This window comes from Hydra viridissima, unplaced genomic scaffold (assembly GCF_058129835.1).
Source record: "Hydra viridissima isolate aposymbiotic clone 2 unplaced genomic scaffold, HvirCarnegie_v1 scaffold_5, whole genome shotgun sequence".
NCBI classification, from domain to species: Eukaryota; Metazoa; Cnidaria; class Hydrozoa; order Anthoathecata; family Hydridae; genus Hydra; species Hydra viridissima.
The window spans coordinates 6399087-6417577 of NW_028324304.1; the positions used below are offsets into that span (position 1 = coordinate 6399087).

General features: G+C 29.2%; 5 pseudogenes across 1 annotated transcript; 4 read left to right on the plus strand and 1 right to left on the minus strand.

Annotated features, from left to right (window-relative positions):
• Positions 1 to 158: 158 nt before the first annotated feature.
• Positions 159 to 2276, plus strand: LOC149888236 (uncharacterized; annotated as a pseudogene). Its single transcript, XR_016452369.1, has 4 exons — positions 159 to 757; positions 986 to 1078; positions 1189 to 1377; positions 1694 to 2276. The product of XR_016452369.1 is annotated as an uncharacterized LOC149888236 (transcript).
• A 3435-nt stretch (positions 2277 to 5711) lies between these two features.
• Positions 5712 to 7038, plus strand: LOC149888237 (uncharacterized; annotated as a pseudogene).
• A 940-nt stretch (positions 7039 to 7978) lies between these two features.
• On the minus strand, positions 7979 to 8617 carry LOC149888238 (uncharacterized; annotated as a pseudogene).
• A 347-nt stretch (positions 8618 to 8964) lies between these two features.
• LOC149888239 (uncharacterized) lies at positions 8965 to 12452 on the plus strand (annotated as a pseudogene).
• Positions 12453 to 14631: 2179 nt separating this feature from the next.
• Positions 14632 to 15448, plus strand: LOC149888240 (uncharacterized; annotated as a pseudogene).
• Positions 15449 to 18491: the final 3043 nt, after the last annotated feature.

Sequence of the window (18491 nt, forward strand, 5' to 3'; positions counted from 1 at the left end):
TATATATATATATATATATATATATATATATATATATATATATATATCAGTATGTTAGCTAGCCTCTATTTAGTCTATTTTAAGAACAATTTCCAATTGTATATAACAAAGAACTTTCAAAACTTTAGAGTAATTTTGTTTTTAGAATAACTAATCATTAATATTATAAAGATTTAAAATAAAATGAGTGATGTAATACTTTACTCTTGCAATATTTCTTTGTATGATAGATTAGTAGCTTTGATTTTAAGATTGTCTATGATACTTGTCTTAAAACTCTCTCTCTATTACCTCAATAACTTTGTGTAAATTATCAATAATAGTATAAATCTCTCTCTCATCTCAAGATTGGATGAAGACTGGAACTAAGGTGTAAACTTACATTTTTCTTAGCATGTTTATTTGATAATAGAATGTGCAGCCTCCTTGCCTTATCAATTCCAACGAAGCATATATACCGCTACAAAGTTCTGCATCTACATATACTGATATAAGACAGCCCATTGTACCTACAACATCAATCACAATGGATCAAATAAATTTCAATGTTGTTAGCAGTTCTGTTAGAACGTAATATCAATGTCAATATAAGTTTGTGAGTGAATTTTAATTTTTTTAAGGACATTGACGGTATGTTGAAAGATCACCTTAAAGGTGCATCAATCTTGTCTGAGTATGAACGAACCGGGCAGTTAGTCTTGATAAAGGATCTTTTTGTGCGTATCCTTGTTGGAAATCTTGTAAAAGATGATAACCGGTTAGGAAGTCTTTAATATGATATTTTATTCAGATACTTATATTTGTTTGGTATTTGAATGTTTGAATATTGTATATGAATATTTGAATCAGTAAATAAAACAAATCTAAAATAAAATAAATTTTATTTTAGATTTCAGTTATTATTTATAAATAATTTACTGCAAAAAATAAATGAAGCAATAGGAAGGTTATTAAACCCAACAGAATTGATTTTCTTTTTTTGCAGCTATCCCAATACAGAGAAAAAAAAAGTCTTTGGCAATGGAGGTGATAAACCGCTTTCCAACCTTAAGAAGTGGTAATGGAGATGGTTATGTAAGTGTTGTTATAAGTCTAATTGAAACTTTTGTTTGCATATTTTGGGAAATGGGAATATAGTTTAAATTTCATTTAGTTTAGCTTTACGAAACTTTTTTTTTTACTTAAAAGATGCTTACTTCAGGCAGTATGTTGAAGTAATACGAAACGGAATATTAAGAAAATATTCCCCCTCAGTCTATATTTAAGAACGCTTAAAGACGCTGAGAAAACAACTTCCATTTATTGAAAAGCCGCACAAGTCGCATCAGAAGCGCCTAAGAACAGATGCAGTTGATCTAGTCAATGGACCCATGACAGGTTTTTATTTTAATTGTTTGTTTATAGATTGAACGTTTGCATTAAGTATATATTTAAAATATATATTTATTTGGATAACTCCATAGTTGAAAAATTTGTATTCAATAATAGTAAAACAATAATTGATTTACTTGTAAGTTTTATTTGTTTTTATATATATTGTTTCTTGATTTTCATTCTGATTTCTTCATAGTTTTATCCTATTTATATGTAATGGTGTATTTAAGTGCTGTATTAAAATATGTTTAAAGATATAGTAAAAGATTATAGTTTCTTTAATTGCCTTTTTTAAATATTTTCATTTTTTTTTTATCAGAGTATTTTACAGAACATGAGAGGGCGCTTACCCATGAACTTATAAACGAGACACCTAACGATGATCGCATAAATATTATTATGGGATCAACCTATGCAAGTCGCAGTCTCTGGGTTAGGGAAGGAAGACCTCCAATAATGAGTAGAATTGCAAAAAACTATTGCAAATCTAATCAGGCAGTTGATGCAATTTTTTTAAGTTGTGACTTAACAGATAGTGAAAGGGATGGCACCAATGGTCTCCCTTATGAGAACTTGTTTCAGAACAAAAACAAATTGATTTCTAGTGATTAAATTTTAGTCATACTACTAAAATAAGTTTAGTTATTTATGTTGGCGAAACTATAAGCACAGTGAAGACGTGTGAGAATTTATTTGAGAAAGCCTTTATTTTCCTTTACTCTTCCTACAGTTGATCATATTTCTGAAGTGACACTTAAAGATACTCTTGGAAAATTACCCAGACCACTATTTAATGGAGGGACTGCTTGAGTTCCTTGTCATTTTCTCTTTCCTACGGACTTAACAGATTATGATGGCGCACTTTGTTATTATGTTTACTTTTGAAAAAATATTGTTATTTAGATGGTTGAATAATTTTTTTTATTAACAAAGTTCTTCTTTGTTTTCTCAATCTTCAATGCCTATTTTTCCGACTTTATACTAATTTAGTTACCAAAATTATGCCAAAAACATAGTGTACATTGTCTTTCCTCCCTCAGCCTCAAAATTAATTGGCTTTAAACCTATTCGCTACTATTCTCCACATTATCATTATTGATTCACTTTGCCCCAGGTAGCAATTCACTCTACCCCAGTACTGGGGTACAGAGAATAACTTAATTTAACTTACTTTAAACCTCTCTGTGAAGCGTTAGATGATAAATATTTGGGTTTTAGTGATTTCTTATCATGAAGGACATATATCTCAATCATGGAAAAGAGAAAATGCCTTGTGCTTGGATTGTCCAGCAAGACAACGATCTAAAGCACCGAGCAAATTTTATCAAAAATTTTTTCAATTAAAAAAAAAATTTTATTTCGGACCGACCTTCTTAAAACCCAGATTTAAATTCATCAGAACATCTCTGGGAATATTTCGATCGTCAATTGAAAGGCGAAAAACCGACCAATAGAAGTGATTTATTCCAGGTGCTTTGAGATTGTAGGTCAAATATCCCCTTGGATGCTCTGATCAACTTAGTTGACTCTACACCTTGTTGGTGTTAAGCAATATTAAAGTCTAGAGGCTATCCAACAAAATACTAATGTGCTGTGATAAAATTTTGTGGAGGAATTAGAAGTAGTACCTCTTTTTTGATTTTCTTTTCATTTGTTTATAAACATTTGCACGATTATGCCTTCAATAAAATTTGAATTTCTTCCTTCCGTTACAAGCTACCTTTTTTTTGAGTAATTTGTAGTATCTTATCACATTATAAGAACAATTGATGAAAACTTCATTTATTTTCACTGAAAGGTCAAAGAGTTATGATAAAAAAAAGTTAAATAATTTAGCTGTTTATAAAATTTGCACGCCACTATACATACACATATAAATTGTTACATGTACATTAGGGTGTCCCCAAAAATAAAAAAAAATTTTACCTTTAGATTTGTGTGCAGTTTTGTCCGTTAAAAGTGAAAATAAGAAGATATTTGGAAAATTATGAAGTTTGACCCCCCCCGCCAATTTTTTTAAAAGTTTTCACCCCCTCTGCCGCCCACTTTTTCAAAATTATTTACTTATAAACTGTGATTTTAGGCTAAATATATAAATGTGTATTTGCAATTAAATATGTTTTGTATCAATATTGATCACTCTTATAATTCTAAGCTATGTATCAGCTTATATTAGTAAATATAATTTGTTTCAATTCAATGATTCTCAAAAATTATTATATAATACTCCCTCCGTCCGGAAATATGGTATACATTTCAACAAAAATCGTAGATTATCGTGATTATAAAAATAAATTGGCAACTGTCATTACATTGTTATAGTAAATACTCATGACAATATCACCTGAAATAAAATTAATACCGCTTCAAGACGAGTATGGAAAATTCTGAAGGAAATTTTTAAACTTAGAAAGAAGGGATTCCAAATATAAACAATTAACCAAAGAACAACGTCAAGGTATATTAGAAAAACTATTACAGCAGATGAAGAAGAATAGCTAAAACACGGTGCAATCAATAAGTTGCTACTGCGTTTCGAGTTTCCAAGCTAACCGTTAGTAGAATTTGGCATGCAGCACAAACTCAATACAGAGAAGGTAAAATATGTGCCAATGTTTCTTCAAAAAAGAAAGATGCGGAAGAAAACCTAAAGACTATTCAAACAATTTAGCGCAAATGAAAAATAACTTTGTTTGCTGTCTGTGTTTTGAAAAGAGACATGTACCAATTTCATTGGCACCTCTCTTTCCCAATGCCTCATGCCACAAATAGCAATCGCCTTCTTTTCTTCCAATGTTAAATATAGTAAAATTGTAGCAGTTCAGTCTTCTCTTATAAAGGAAATTACAGTCATCCCCTGTAAACGCCTGTAAATCAAAGCAAATAACTTCTGTATTTCTATCTGCTGTATTTAAATCATTCTGTTTCTCAGTTCGACATAATTCTTTTTCATTTAAATGTCTTTTATAAGACACTTTCTGCAATATCATTTCCTCCTCACTTAAATTTTTATATGCTTCACATGTTTGACGTAAGTCTTTTTTAGGAACAAAGCCTAAATTGAGTTCTGTGTTGAATATCTTCAAGTAAATATTTTGTTTAGCATATTCCTTTCCTTCTTCAACACGTTTAGTCTTATACATTCAGTGCATGGCCGATATTGACAAACTTCCGTCCAAATATTTTCGTGCACTCCTTGACCTAGTATAATGTGAAGGAACACACGGAAAAGACTTAATATGATCCCTAATATCATCCTTTTTATAATCACTCACTTTTACACCTCCATTTCCATGGTGGCCTCTATCATCAACTTGTAGTACTCCTACATCGTCCTTCTTTTTCGTAGTTGTAAAAATCATTTTGCTTGAAATATCGAGCGTGCGCATAAAAAATGTTTTACATACTCTAATTCGTATATTATTTATTTCAAAATAATAAGCATTGTGAGTTCTTTTACTGCCAGGTGTACTCATTTTATACTTCGGTATAATATTCTCCATACACTGCAATAAAAAATTTCTTTGCAAATTATTATCCCCCGATTTCCAAAAACTTCGATGAATATCTTGCCAACCGTTTTTAGAAATTTTTGTAGAACATTTAATTCTACATGAATCCCAACATGGTGTTCCAACTTTTTTTGCATCAACAAGTTTTTTGTAGGTTCTACCTATGTTTTGTTGTCCACTATTTCTTTTAATTTTAGAAATATTTTTTTTCCACGTTTCCGGCCTCCGCTTCTGTTTACGAGTTGGCTAAAATATAAATCGTATCGCTAACTAATGCAGTTTAAGCTACAATGGCACCACGTTACCTGAGCGTCTGTTATGATAACATCTTCCAATACTTCGTTGTTATCCATGTTTGTAATGAAAACCTCTCCTTCCAATACATTCAACACTAACTGGTTGAGTGTTGTCAAACTATTTTTTCTATTATAATTTATGTATTATATAATAGGAAGTAGATACTCTACAAAAAATAACAACTATCAACTTGTCTTATAATAATATAATGCAAATATTTTACAAAAACACAAAAATTTATGTAACAATATAAACACACACGTCATGTTGTCAAATAGTAAACTTACCTCCATAAAAACAACATTTCTCATCAAAGAAAGACGTAATAAATACGATGCTCGACTCTCAGACTTTAAAGGAGGAAAATTAGTATTCATGTTTTTATATTGTCCAATAATTTCCGCTAATAAAAACACTTAAATCTCACTATTAAAATTCGCCAACACAACACCGCACGTGACCACGGCGCAAATGACAAGAAATAACATGTCATCTGTCATCCATAGAACGCGTCACCTTTTTAGGACCATGGAGAAAAAAACTCGAATAGTTTCTATACGGTCCTCAAACACAGAACGTATTCATTTCCATACAGCGTTATTTCGAAATATTGCTTCTTGGAACTGAAACATGAAGAATAATTTCTAATTCCTTTTGGAAATATTTTGATTTATTACTAAAGTTATAGGCGAAGGAGAGTTGGTTCTGTGTGGAACTGAAAGTTACGAGTGTTTTTAATGTATTCCCAACATAAATTATTTTTTGGAAATTTCGGACTTGTTTCCCTATGGTTCTGGGGGATCGATATTTTTGAAAGTTTTGTTTTCTGTTTACTTAAGTTTTTGGAGATCTCCAAATTACGAGCCATTTAGACTCTTTAAAAATGAGTAATGGCCTAAACTTTCATAAACTTCAGATACCACTTTTAGAAAAATAAAAATCGAAGAAACAGTATTAAAGACTAAACAAGCAGAAGTAATAAATTTTTTTGTCTGGTTTACCTAACCAGAAATCTCGAAAAATATTAAGAGATGATTTTCGAGAATGTTGTCAACTTGCTTTACAATTACTCAATCCAAAACAAACAAATATACAGTGGCACAAACCTCGAACCTTCCATCATGCTAGATGGATGTGTACAATCTTGTACACATAAAAAATGTTTGCTTTTGCTGACCTGGCTGAGTATGAAAAACGTTTTATAGAGAAACTATAACAGTTTTGTAAATTTACTTTACCATTTTATGTGAAAGTATGGCTTACGTGCACAAGTACGATACCCTATATAATGACTTAGAATTCTACAAAGAAATGCTTATTTAAATAAATTGACAATAATGTTGCTGTTGCTGCCCTGGAAACATATAATCGATATCTTTGGTATTTAAACGAAGATATGTCCCCTCTTTCATTATTTTTTGATAAGGAATCTGATCGTGATGACACTAAAATTGCTGAACTAATTCTGAAAAGTATAGAAGAAAACTGTGAACATAATATAGGCTTTCCGCAATTTTCACTTCTAAAGCAGAGTACTTGTTTGACTGATTTAATTGAACCAAAATCAAGCAACATTCTAAATTTAATCGGATATCTAAACGAGGACGGTGGTTGGTTGGCAAAATCCCCAAAGTTTTGGAAAGCTAACACAAACTTTAAATACATGTTTGAGCATATCAAATTACGGAAATCTGTAAATAATACAGCAGAACGAGCTGTTAAACTAATTCAAGACTATGCAACATCTATTACGAAAGATGAAGAGCAGAAAGAATTTCTTTTACGTGTAGAAGAACACACCCGAAAAGTTCTTCCTCACATAAATAAATAAGCAATTCAAAAATTAAATTTTTGAAAATATGCTCATTCACCAAAATTTTTTTTTTTATTAAACCTTTAAAATATTATTATTTTGTTGTAATAATTTTAAAAAAATGAGATTTTGAATTTCCTAATACTTATTCCCATTGTGCTTTAATATTATTAATTTATACAAATCATTTCTTTGCTTCTTTGTTTAATAATTGAGTAATTTTCAAGTTTTTTGTCTTAATTAAAAATGATAATTTATAAAGTTCCATATTTAGCCAGGGCCAATGCTAAAAACAATTCGAAGTTTTTTTCGAGAAAAAAAATCTTTCGTAAATACGCAATTTTTTAAGTAAATTATTTTTACGTAAAAAAATTCGAAAACTCGAAGAATTTATCACTGTTTGAATTTTTTTCGGCCATTGCTATAAAGCATAAAACGTATACGTCACTAAAATTCACGAACTTTTTTTATCCGTAATATATAGTAGTTAAATAATAGTAATTTTTATTGTAATTTTTATTTAGTAGACCTACTTAATAAATTTTATTAGCCATTAAGTGTGCTGGGCTGTCTATTCTATTTTTATGAATATTTTTACATTCTAGTATTTGGTGTTTAAAAAAACTGTGTAAAATTAAAGCAGGAACATGGATTTAATTTTTTCGGATGAAGACTTAAATTTTGAAGTTGCAGAAAATGAGCTTCGCCACCGATTGCATCGAGAGGTTGGTGTTCAAAACATTACTTAAAATTACTAAATTTGATGTTTTTTTTAATGATTTTTTATCGAACAAAATCAGAAATCATACTAAATAGGCGCAGAAATTATATTTTTGTTTTGTTTATCAATAACATTTTAGTTTAATGGTCGCTTTTTTAACGTCGCTTTTATAATTTTATTACCGAACTTCAACTTTAATCGTGTCTTAATTTTTCTGTTATCTAAATGTGGATTTTTGCAAATATTTTTTAGTTTTTCTAATTAAAACTGGCAGTCATCGCTATTTTCAATGTATTTAAATATTTCTTCCATCGCAACATTTGTAGATTCATCTTGAGGACGACCGATTTTACACCCGTCGGTTGGCTTCAAGAAAGAATTATAACAGGTATTATGATATTTAGCCTCAGCAGCAGCTAAATCAAATTCATATTCAATGCGTACATTAACCTTTTTCGCTTCCTCGTCAGAACGACCCCATGCTACCTTCAGAATTGATTCTTTAAATTCAAGAGTCGCAACTTTATGAATTTTACGCCGAACTTTCTTCGCTTTCTTCTTCTCGGCCTCCTCGTTTGCTTCATCGCCGCAAAATAAGCAACATTTTTTTAAACAAAAAAGTGATTCACTTACGCGCGCTCTGGTACGAGGTGGACTATTTTCAGATGTGCTGACTTGATCTATATCTTACTGTCTTTTAAATGCAACAATAGTACTCTTCCGAGTATACTTTTTACGGCACACCACATGAATCGTTACAGACTTCAGATTTTTGAAGTATTCATAAAACCCGTCACTCCTTTTAACACTTGTATCAATCAAAGTCTTCATTCCACGATCAAAAACAACAGTTTCACTTGCTATTGAAAGTTTACTACATATAAAACATAGTTGTGACATTTTAATAAAAGTATTAACCGGTTCCAATCGTAATAAAAAATACTGCTCGATACTCTTAACTGCAATGGAACGTTCAACGCTAAAATTTCATCGTTCGTAACTTTGTTCCAAGAGTTTTGGGAAGTCAGACGAGAGAAAACAGTTGAAAAAATTATTTGAAAAAAGCATTTTTCATTGTTCTTATTCAAGTTTAAAGAGTAGCCGACGAAATAGTTTATTCAAAAATGCGTTTAAATGCTGTTCGCTTTTGTTTGATCTATTTTTATGATAAAACATTTCCTTTTTTTTTTAAAAAAAAAACAAACTTTTTTTTATACCTTAAACCTTGAATAACTTTTTTTGCAGATATGGGATCGATGGTTACTTTTAATACTTCATTTGTAATAATGTGCTCAAGGTATGTACAAATTTTTAGCTCTATGCGAATTATTGCAAATCTACCACTATTTTTTTGTCTACTTTGACCGGATTATAATAGGCTACGTCATTTTACATGCTACTTTTAACTAATATTTACGAATTCGCATAAGAACATTTTGCCTCACTCAAAGTCACTTTTTAAACGATAGCTTGGCTTCAATTTTTTTATATATCTATGGTTGCATCACAATTTTTAAAAGTTTGATGGTTCAAAATGATATAACATATTCAAACATTTTTATAACTTTTATATAATTCTTACGACTTCTATATTGAATGCAGAAGACACATTAGCTGTGATTTACATAGAGATAACTTATCATTACATCTTCTTGAGAAAAACACCAACCTTGCTCCTTTACATTCTAAACAAAAACATACTAACAGAAATGATTATATATTTTTCTGCTCTTACTTCCTTATGGCTGAATAGAAATTAAGTAAAGTTATACAATCAACTTGATTATCAAGAAGCCACAGCCACCAACTAACTTAATCATTAAAGTTAATCATCAGGCAATTAAACATACGTACACTGCCGCTCATGGAAGTTAGGACAAAAAATATTTTTCAAAACAACAATATTAAAATGTTAAAAAATTATTAACTTATATTAGCAAAATTTATGTTTATATAAAATTAAATTAATTTAAATAAAATTTGTATAAAATAATTCTAAATTTAGTTTCTTTAATAAAAATACATTAAAATAACATAAATTGTACACGCAAGTAAAAGTCTAATCATTTTAAATAAATAAATAGAGAACCTAGATATGTATTAAATTCACGTATGAACCTTTATTTTACATTATCGATTCAAATCTTTTAAGTTTGTCATTTAACAAGTATTTCTATTGTTTACTGTGTTTTTATATGCAGATATTTTGTGTATTTTGTGTTAGTGGTGAGTGTTAGCCAATAAGTGTAGAAAAAAGGGTAGCAATACTCACTTTGTTTCAAGAAGACTATACAATTAGAAAAATAGCTGAAAAATTAAATCTGAGTAAATCAGCAGTTAGCTATACAATTCGTCGGTATCGAGAATCTAGAAGTTTGGAAGACTGAAATCGTCCAGGTCTCTCTCGTGTAACAACAAAAACTAATGACTGACATAAAAGTTATCAGTAAACGTAATTGAATGTTAACTGCTCCACAAATAACAGCTATTTTCAACTGTGATCGAGAAAAAAAAGTTTCTGTCAGTACAATTAAACGAAGATTGCAAAAAGCTAAGTTTCATGGTCGTGTTGCTATTCGAAAACCATATCTACGAAAAGGTAATTGACAGAAGAGATTCCCATTCCGAAAAGGTAATTGACAGAAGAGATTCAGAGATTTCTGAATACCATCCCCAACGTTTCATTCCATTTCCGGCCATTTACGAGTACTGCGAGAATGGTTACAAAGTGATGGAACCGTCTTGATACTTTAAAAACGTATCTGATCAGAAGAAATTTACGTTAAAAATATTTTTGTAACTTGGACATGCCGATCCTATAATTATGCGTGGTTGTGGTGACAAATTGCCATAAATGTGCCATATATAGTACATTTATGATGTTCATTAAAAAACCAACTTATCTATTTTTAACCGTTTAAAATTGTATAAATAAGGTAAAAATATTTTTTATAGGTTGATTAAAAAGTAACAAAGGCGGTGTTAATCTTCAAAATATAATAAAATACGCAACGGTATTTATCTTGATCACCTTCAAACCATTCAAACTTTTCACCTCTGGCGCATAAGCTTTTGCTACAAGTTATACCTACAGAAAGCTTAAAGTACAAAACTATACCATTCGATCTGTATTGTCCTTTTAAAAAAAATCCTTGGAACGGAATTTGCGACATATGCAATAAATACCGGCCGAGCGAGGCTGCAATCAAACGACTCAAGAAAGCACACAAAAAACAAAAGATAAAGATTGAAATGGATAGTGAATAAGTGAAAATAAAGAAGTCAGTGAGGAGATTACCAATAAAAGATTAGAAGCAGAGTTCATGCCTGTTTTCCATAACATATTCAATTTATTTAAGTTACCATTTATGGAAATATAGAAGGACACAAATCCTTTCAAAATCATCTTTTTTTTCCTTTTGTTAATAACTGCCCGTTTTTTAGTTAAGTACAGAAAAATCTCTAACTAGAAATGTTGATCTTTTTTGTATTTAATGTTTTGAAAAATTTTTTTTTTGGTGGCAGTGGTGGTGGTGGGGGGGAGGGGTGGTGGGGGAGAGGGATTTATTTTACGTTTTTAGTAAATAAAGCGTACGTATACGCAGAAGGGGAGGGGCTGGTTAGAAGCGTACAAGTGCGTACAAAGGGGGGGGGGGGTCCCAAAATCATTGGTTTTACTGCGTACGTACTTTATGGACATCCCCTTACATAATTTGAAAAAAAAAAAGCTGTTTTTTTTTTAGGTATGAAGTTGGTGTGAGAGCTGAAGCAGTGATGTTGTTCTCCCTATTATAAGCTGGGGCAGTAGATATTGACATGTTGAACATTTCAATATCTACTGCCCCAGCTTGAAATAGGTCATAGATGGCAAGAAAAAACCATGAAACTATAGAGAATGAAGCACTTATAGTAAGAGAGCAGAATCTGGATTAGATAAGCGGTTTAAAACTTGTTCTTCACTTTAGCATAAAGTTAGTAAAGCAGTACAGGACGGAGGTAAAGATTACGGAAACAGTAGAAAGGTTGGCAATTAGTGTTACTTCTCCAGAGACCCGCTCACTTGACTTTCTTCTGGGAATATTTGAAGTACCCTCCTCCAATAGGAAAAATCAAGCACTGGCTATCCAAAGTCTTGTGGAACATCATGACTTAACAGACCAGATCATAGCTTGTTGTGCTAACACAACTCGCTCAAACACTGGAAAACATAATGGTGCAATTAGAAATATTGCAGTTTATTCTCTACCTTGTCCGATTATTTAGCTAATGTGCAGGTATGATGCTTAACAATGTAACTTATAGGCATTAGTTTGCTTTTCGTTTTTTCTGAGAGTAATGACAGAAAATGATAATAATAATAAATTAAGGCACCATATAATGGAACGACATGTTCATCATATTATGGTGGAATTACAGGGAGAAAAAAAAGGGGACCCAGTCAGTCCTTATACAAAAAACATCAAGATCTTTGGCTTAAGATTGAAAAAGGTATGAATACAATAGCCAACATTGAGAAATTTGATTAGAACAGACCTGAGTTTACTCTTGGAACCCTCTTTTATCATCTTGCAAATGAAACAATTGAGCTCTGCGCGACAGCTCTTAAAAACAATATTTTTGACAGAGGTGATTACAAGTATTTATGTCAACTGGTAGTTTTTTACCTCGGAGCAGATTTGTTGAACTTCAAGTTTCTACAACCAAGTGCACATCACGAAGCAAGATTTATGGCTAATTTATTCTATCTGTTAGCAATGCAAATTACCAAGAATTACAACAAGCAACTCAGTATCTATGAGATTAAGATGATACAGGATGCAACAAATTACATAGTGATCTTTCACTGTTTATTCTCTCTGAAGAGCCCAATAGCAGCTCAGGCTCTATCCAATGATCTCAGGGCATTCAAGATTTCATCGCAGATCATGAGAGATTCAATTTATTCCAAGAAGTACGGAAAGATTGGCAAAGCTATTAAACTTAGCATTCTCAGAAACACTTGGTATTTTACACCACAGTGTATTTTCTTTGCTTTAGCTGACCAGCACTTGAAGGAGAAAGAGAGGATGGATGTTCTTAGGAAATTATTAAAAATGATGCTCCAGAGATAAAGAGCTTTGACAAAGAACAACCAAAACCTTTAACACAGGTCTGTCAAATTGGTGCAGGATTTCATTGGAAGGACACATTCCGAAGACAGGCTCTAAGACACGATGATGGTGGTTTTAGACAACCGGCAGAAGGTGTCTAAACTTACCACTAAACAAGACTTGAAGAATATTTAGATAAAAAAAGCACATTATGCCTATATTTTTATTTTTGAAATATACTTTTTCCAACAAGTTTAATAGTTCTTGCACCACCTTTTTTTTTTTTTTTTTTTTGTATTCCCTAGTATTTAATTTTAAAAAATATTTTAAAAAAATGCAATTATAACAAAGAATAAAATAATTTAAAAATATTTTCAAAGTTGCAGAAAGTAAAGCAGTCAGAATTAATGAATTGGATGATTAACTTTAAGTTAAGTTATTGAATACTACCGGAATTTCAATAAATAAATGGAAATGAAAGTCATTAAAATTTATATGCAAGTTTTTTCTAAAGCACCTTCTTGAGCTAAACAGTGACTTTGAGCAAGAATATTTTATGGTGGTTTAATGTGACCAAATAAGGAGGATTGACATAATATAAAATTAATATAATATAAAATTTTTTTTCTGAGACACCCTAATGCATATATATGTTTGTGTGTGTGTATATAAACGCCCACCTAATGTTATATATATGTATAGGGCAATTCCACTTTGTCACGGCGTGACATTTCACTCTTTTTTTTGGGAAAAACATCAGATTTTAACGCATTTAAAATTAAAAATTTAAAAATTAAAGATACTAAAAAATTTTTATATACATTACAGTTTCAAAAAACAAAATTATTTAGTTTTAATATTTTATAGATTTTTAGGTATATGCTTTACAAGGTTGCGTCACGACGCGACAAAAATTATTTAGCATTTTCTGTCATTAGAAAAAATGACAGTAGTTCAGCTCTTGTGGGTATTTTGAAATATTTTTTTGTTATGCCTTGGATACTTAAAAAGTGTTATAATAGTTTCATAACATTTTAAAAATGTTTTATAAATTTATATGGAGACACCGCGGATTTTTTTTCTGTACACCATTGGCAGTATCATTTGCACCGTTTGCAATAAAAAGCCTATTCTCAATCGTAACATTTAAAAACGTTTAGAAACATTTAAAAACATTTAAAAACATTTAAAAACGGCATTTTTAATCGAATTGTTAATAAATTATAATGATATTGAAATTACTTGAAATTTAAATTTTCATAAAATACGATAATTTAATTTTTGTATAAAATACGATAACAATTAAATTTTTGTATTATATTGTGAAAAGACATTTTTTGTGCAAAATCGCTACACTGATTTAGGTAAACTCGAGGGCTTCAGTACATACATCGATATATATATATATATATATTCAGTACACACACACACATGTATAAATATATATATATATATATATATATATATATATATATATATATATATATATATATATATATATATATATATATATATATATATATATATATATATATATATATATATATATATATATATAATTTAGTAAAAAATCACTTAATAAAAATTTTTCTCATTTAACACTGTTCATAGATTAATGAATCTATAAAAATTGAAATCTATAATAATTGCTCTGTTCTTTTAAGAGCATTGAGCACTCTATTTTGTAGAATACATTTTAAAATTGATTATATATATATATTTATATACAAATAATATGCATAGTCTTTACAAATAATAATATAATAACAATTTACAAATAATAATAATAATATACACAGATTACAAATAATAATATACATAGTCTATGTATATTATAATTTGTAATTCTATAAATTATAGTATAATCTTCACAATTTCTTTGTTATGTTATACAATATTTGCTATCTATTATATATTAAGATTATTCATAATGACATCAATCCTTGAATCTTTCCGAGCTCGTTTTATAAATGTTGAAAATACAGAGGAGTTAAAAAGTAGGGTCAAGGACATAATACCGTTAAAAAATGATGAATTCTATATATTAAATGTAAAAGGTTCGGTGAAAAAGTTTAAAGTCCTTATTGAAAGCAATTTGTTAGCTGATGAAGAAGATAGATTTATTCAAAAGTATTGCGATCAAACAAATGAAACGTTGCGTAAATTAACTCCAAAAATTCCAAAGAAAGGGGTTTATGACAAATGTGTCTACTATAGGTGTCACCATAACACAAGATATCAGCCAACAATGAATGCTAGTGAAATAATCAAAAAAAATCCAAGCTAACGATTTAAAAATACTGATTGCCCATTTAGCTTAACAATAAAGTATTGTAGGTATGATAAAACTAAAAGTATCATAGATCTTGAATGGACACACAATCATCCCATAAATTCTTTACAATCTTTGTCATTTAAGGACATACAAACAGATATATTATCTTCAATTTATAATCTTTTTGAGAATGGTTATACACCAGGATTAGCATATCTTGAGTTTTATAAAATGACAAAATATGGGTGTGAAAATGAAATAGAATTTCATAAATTGATTTCTAATCGATCAGTTTTTCCACGAAGAACAGACTATAATTTTTTATATACAGAATATCATCGGTCAAAGTATGTTCAAAAGATATGAATGCTATGTTTCAAGCTTTGTGTGGTAAGAATTTATTTTTGTGTCAGTAGTTGATCTGGCCATAGTCAGCCATTAGTTTTAATTTATAACTAGTTTGTTTGTAAGTTAGTTATAATAAGTAGAAATCTATTTGATGTTTCAGCTATAATTATATATATATATATATATATATATATATATATATATATATATATATATATATATAAACACACTTAAATGAAGAAAAAACACCTTTTTCTGTGATACTTAAAGTTTCCTCCAGAAATCCAGATAAAAATTAAAAAATAAATTGTAGTGAGTTCTTTATGTCGCTAAAGTGACAAATACAGTAGTAACCAAGGATAAAGAAAAAGATAATCATTGGTGTCATAAAACCCTAAAAGCAATTTATTCCTGTGTCTGCATTTTGATTAAGGGTGTAACTTTGTTTGTCTTTTAGATCCCAAATTTCTCTAGAAAGTTCAGTATCTGTACTAATAACATGGTAGATGATTGCTGTATAGGCATGAAACTTTAAGTACCACAGAAAAAATTGTTTTTTCTGCATTTAAACTTTCTATAAATGATTTAAAAACGTTATTAATAATTTATTTTTTTATTTTTCTTGTTTTTATGTAATTTAATAAAAACATATGTTTTTAAAAAACACTTAGGTAATACAAAACTTTTGCATTGCCCAATATGATGTAATTTTGTAATATTCTACTTATATATATATATATATATATATATATATACTTCTAAGAGCGCTATTAGGTCTACATGGTAAAAAAACCGCGTTAAGGGCGACACTGTGTTTTAGCTAAAATATTCATTAAATTTTAATTTTGGCCTATTTACGTCTTTGATTATAGCTTTTATGTAAACTTGATATAAAAAAAAAGTTTTAATAATATTTTCTAAAAACTTCGTGTAGCCCTTAATTTTTCTGATTTTTTTATGTAGACCTTAATAAAAAATATCTTTAAAAGCTATACTAGGACTACACGTATATAAAAGTTCATTTTAATGCGTCCCATGTTTCCGACTGCAAAACAACTTCCTTTATAAAATTAATTAATAAGAATTAATGAAACCGCATTTTTTTGATTTTGTTTGTTTGTTTGTTTGGTTATCAAAAGAATTACTAAATAAAAAAAAAATAGATAAATAAATACACGGAATTGTCTGATTATGTTCATGTTGTCTCTTGGTCGATATTTTTTGCAAAAAAAAAAAAAGTAAAAAAATGTTATACGACTCATTATTTATAAACCTTTATAACTTTTATACACTTTGTTTATACTGTTTGGAATAAATTAATTTTTTTTTTAAAGTTTGAAAACAGTTCTGCAAACAGTAAATGGACGTCAATAAACACGAAGCCGTAAGTAGCTTATTTTTTTCTTAAATTGCTTGAATGTTCATCATACGAGAAAAAAATTGTCTCGAAAGTATTTCTGAAAGTTATATCTTTACTCGATTAAAATTGAATATCTTTATAATATCTTAATCAGCTTTATTTATTTATTTATTTATTTAGGCAACATGTAAAAAGTAAAAAGTAAAAAAAAAATTTTTGATGTTTGGAAAGGATAGCATTTAAGATGATCATTGAAATAAATGATGATGAAAAGAAGAAGAGAAAGAAAAAAATTAAAACAATAAATAGTTAATAGCTTTCAAAATTTGAATACGTGCTCACTTTACCCTAGTTGTGGAATTAAACGGTGGTGTAGATTATGGCTGTTAGTGCTGTAGTCTCTTCGAAACCCCACTGTGACACAATTATGGGCCTGAGGACATATATTTATTACAAAGCACAGATGTTTTTCTTTTTCCCCATCTCATCCCCTACAATTTATTATTAGCATAAAATTTAGTGTAAAAAAAAATTTTTGTGTATATTATTTCGTAAGTGTTGTCTAGTCTTCTTTGTTAGCAGTAATACAGTGAAGGAAGTTTTTGTTTGGAAAATGCGTATATATTTAAAATAACAACAACTTATCCTGAAGTTCGCGTGGCATAGTGGATGGTTCTAATACTGATCAAACCGCGTTTAAGGTTCGAATTAAATCTTAAACGCGGTTTGATCAGTATTAGAACCATAGAAACCATTTTGTAAACCTGCGTTATACAAAAATGTTTCTTTAGGGTTATTTAAATTTTAAATTCTTTTAACCGCGCTCATCAAACTTTAGTACGTGTTAACATTGTAAAAAGACAAGCATATATAAAACAATCCGGTGTTTTGTTGTGTATGTTTGTCAACTATGCATAGCAATTAAACTTATTTATCTCCGTGAGTCTAGACATCTCCCCAAAAACATTTTTACTATTTCTAATCTTAAAACTTATTTTATTTCTTCCGAGAGGCAGCTACTCCTCAGTCTCAACTAGTATATGCAAATACAAAGGAAATAGAATTTCTGATATTATGAAATGATGTTTAAGAAAATCATAGGATAATGACGATAAGAGGTAAAAGAGAAAGAAAACAGTTTACTGCAATAATTAAAAAATGTTTAAACACAATTTGGGATGTTTTTAAAAATGAGCAAATAGCTTATGTTGCAGTCAGTTTTAGTTTTCTTTTAAATGTTGTTTAAATTCTGGCATGTTTGAAAAAATGTAAAAATTATCACCAACATGCAAAATTTTACTTTTAAATAGATAAAGTTCGCTTCTAATCTTAAATTTAAATTTAATAAAGAAATATTTTCACTCAAAGCACGATTTCCTAATTAGAAAATTATTTTACGGATAGATGTGTAAAGTTAAAAAAGTTGCACTAAGTTTTATAACTTAGGTCAATTAATGAATTATTATGATATTACATTTGAATTTTACTTTGTGTCACAAGTCATGAAAGATTACCAAGTAATGAAAAAAGGAGCCACTATCAAAAGATTAATAGAAAAAGTTTAAAGCGACCATGTAAAAAAACAATAGCATGTCAGCTTTCTTTTTTGAATCTTGATCAAAAATTTTTATTTTGTCATTTTGAAAAAAATTTAAGCCAATTTGCAAAACACTTTGTTTGTATAAGCCTACATAAATTTGA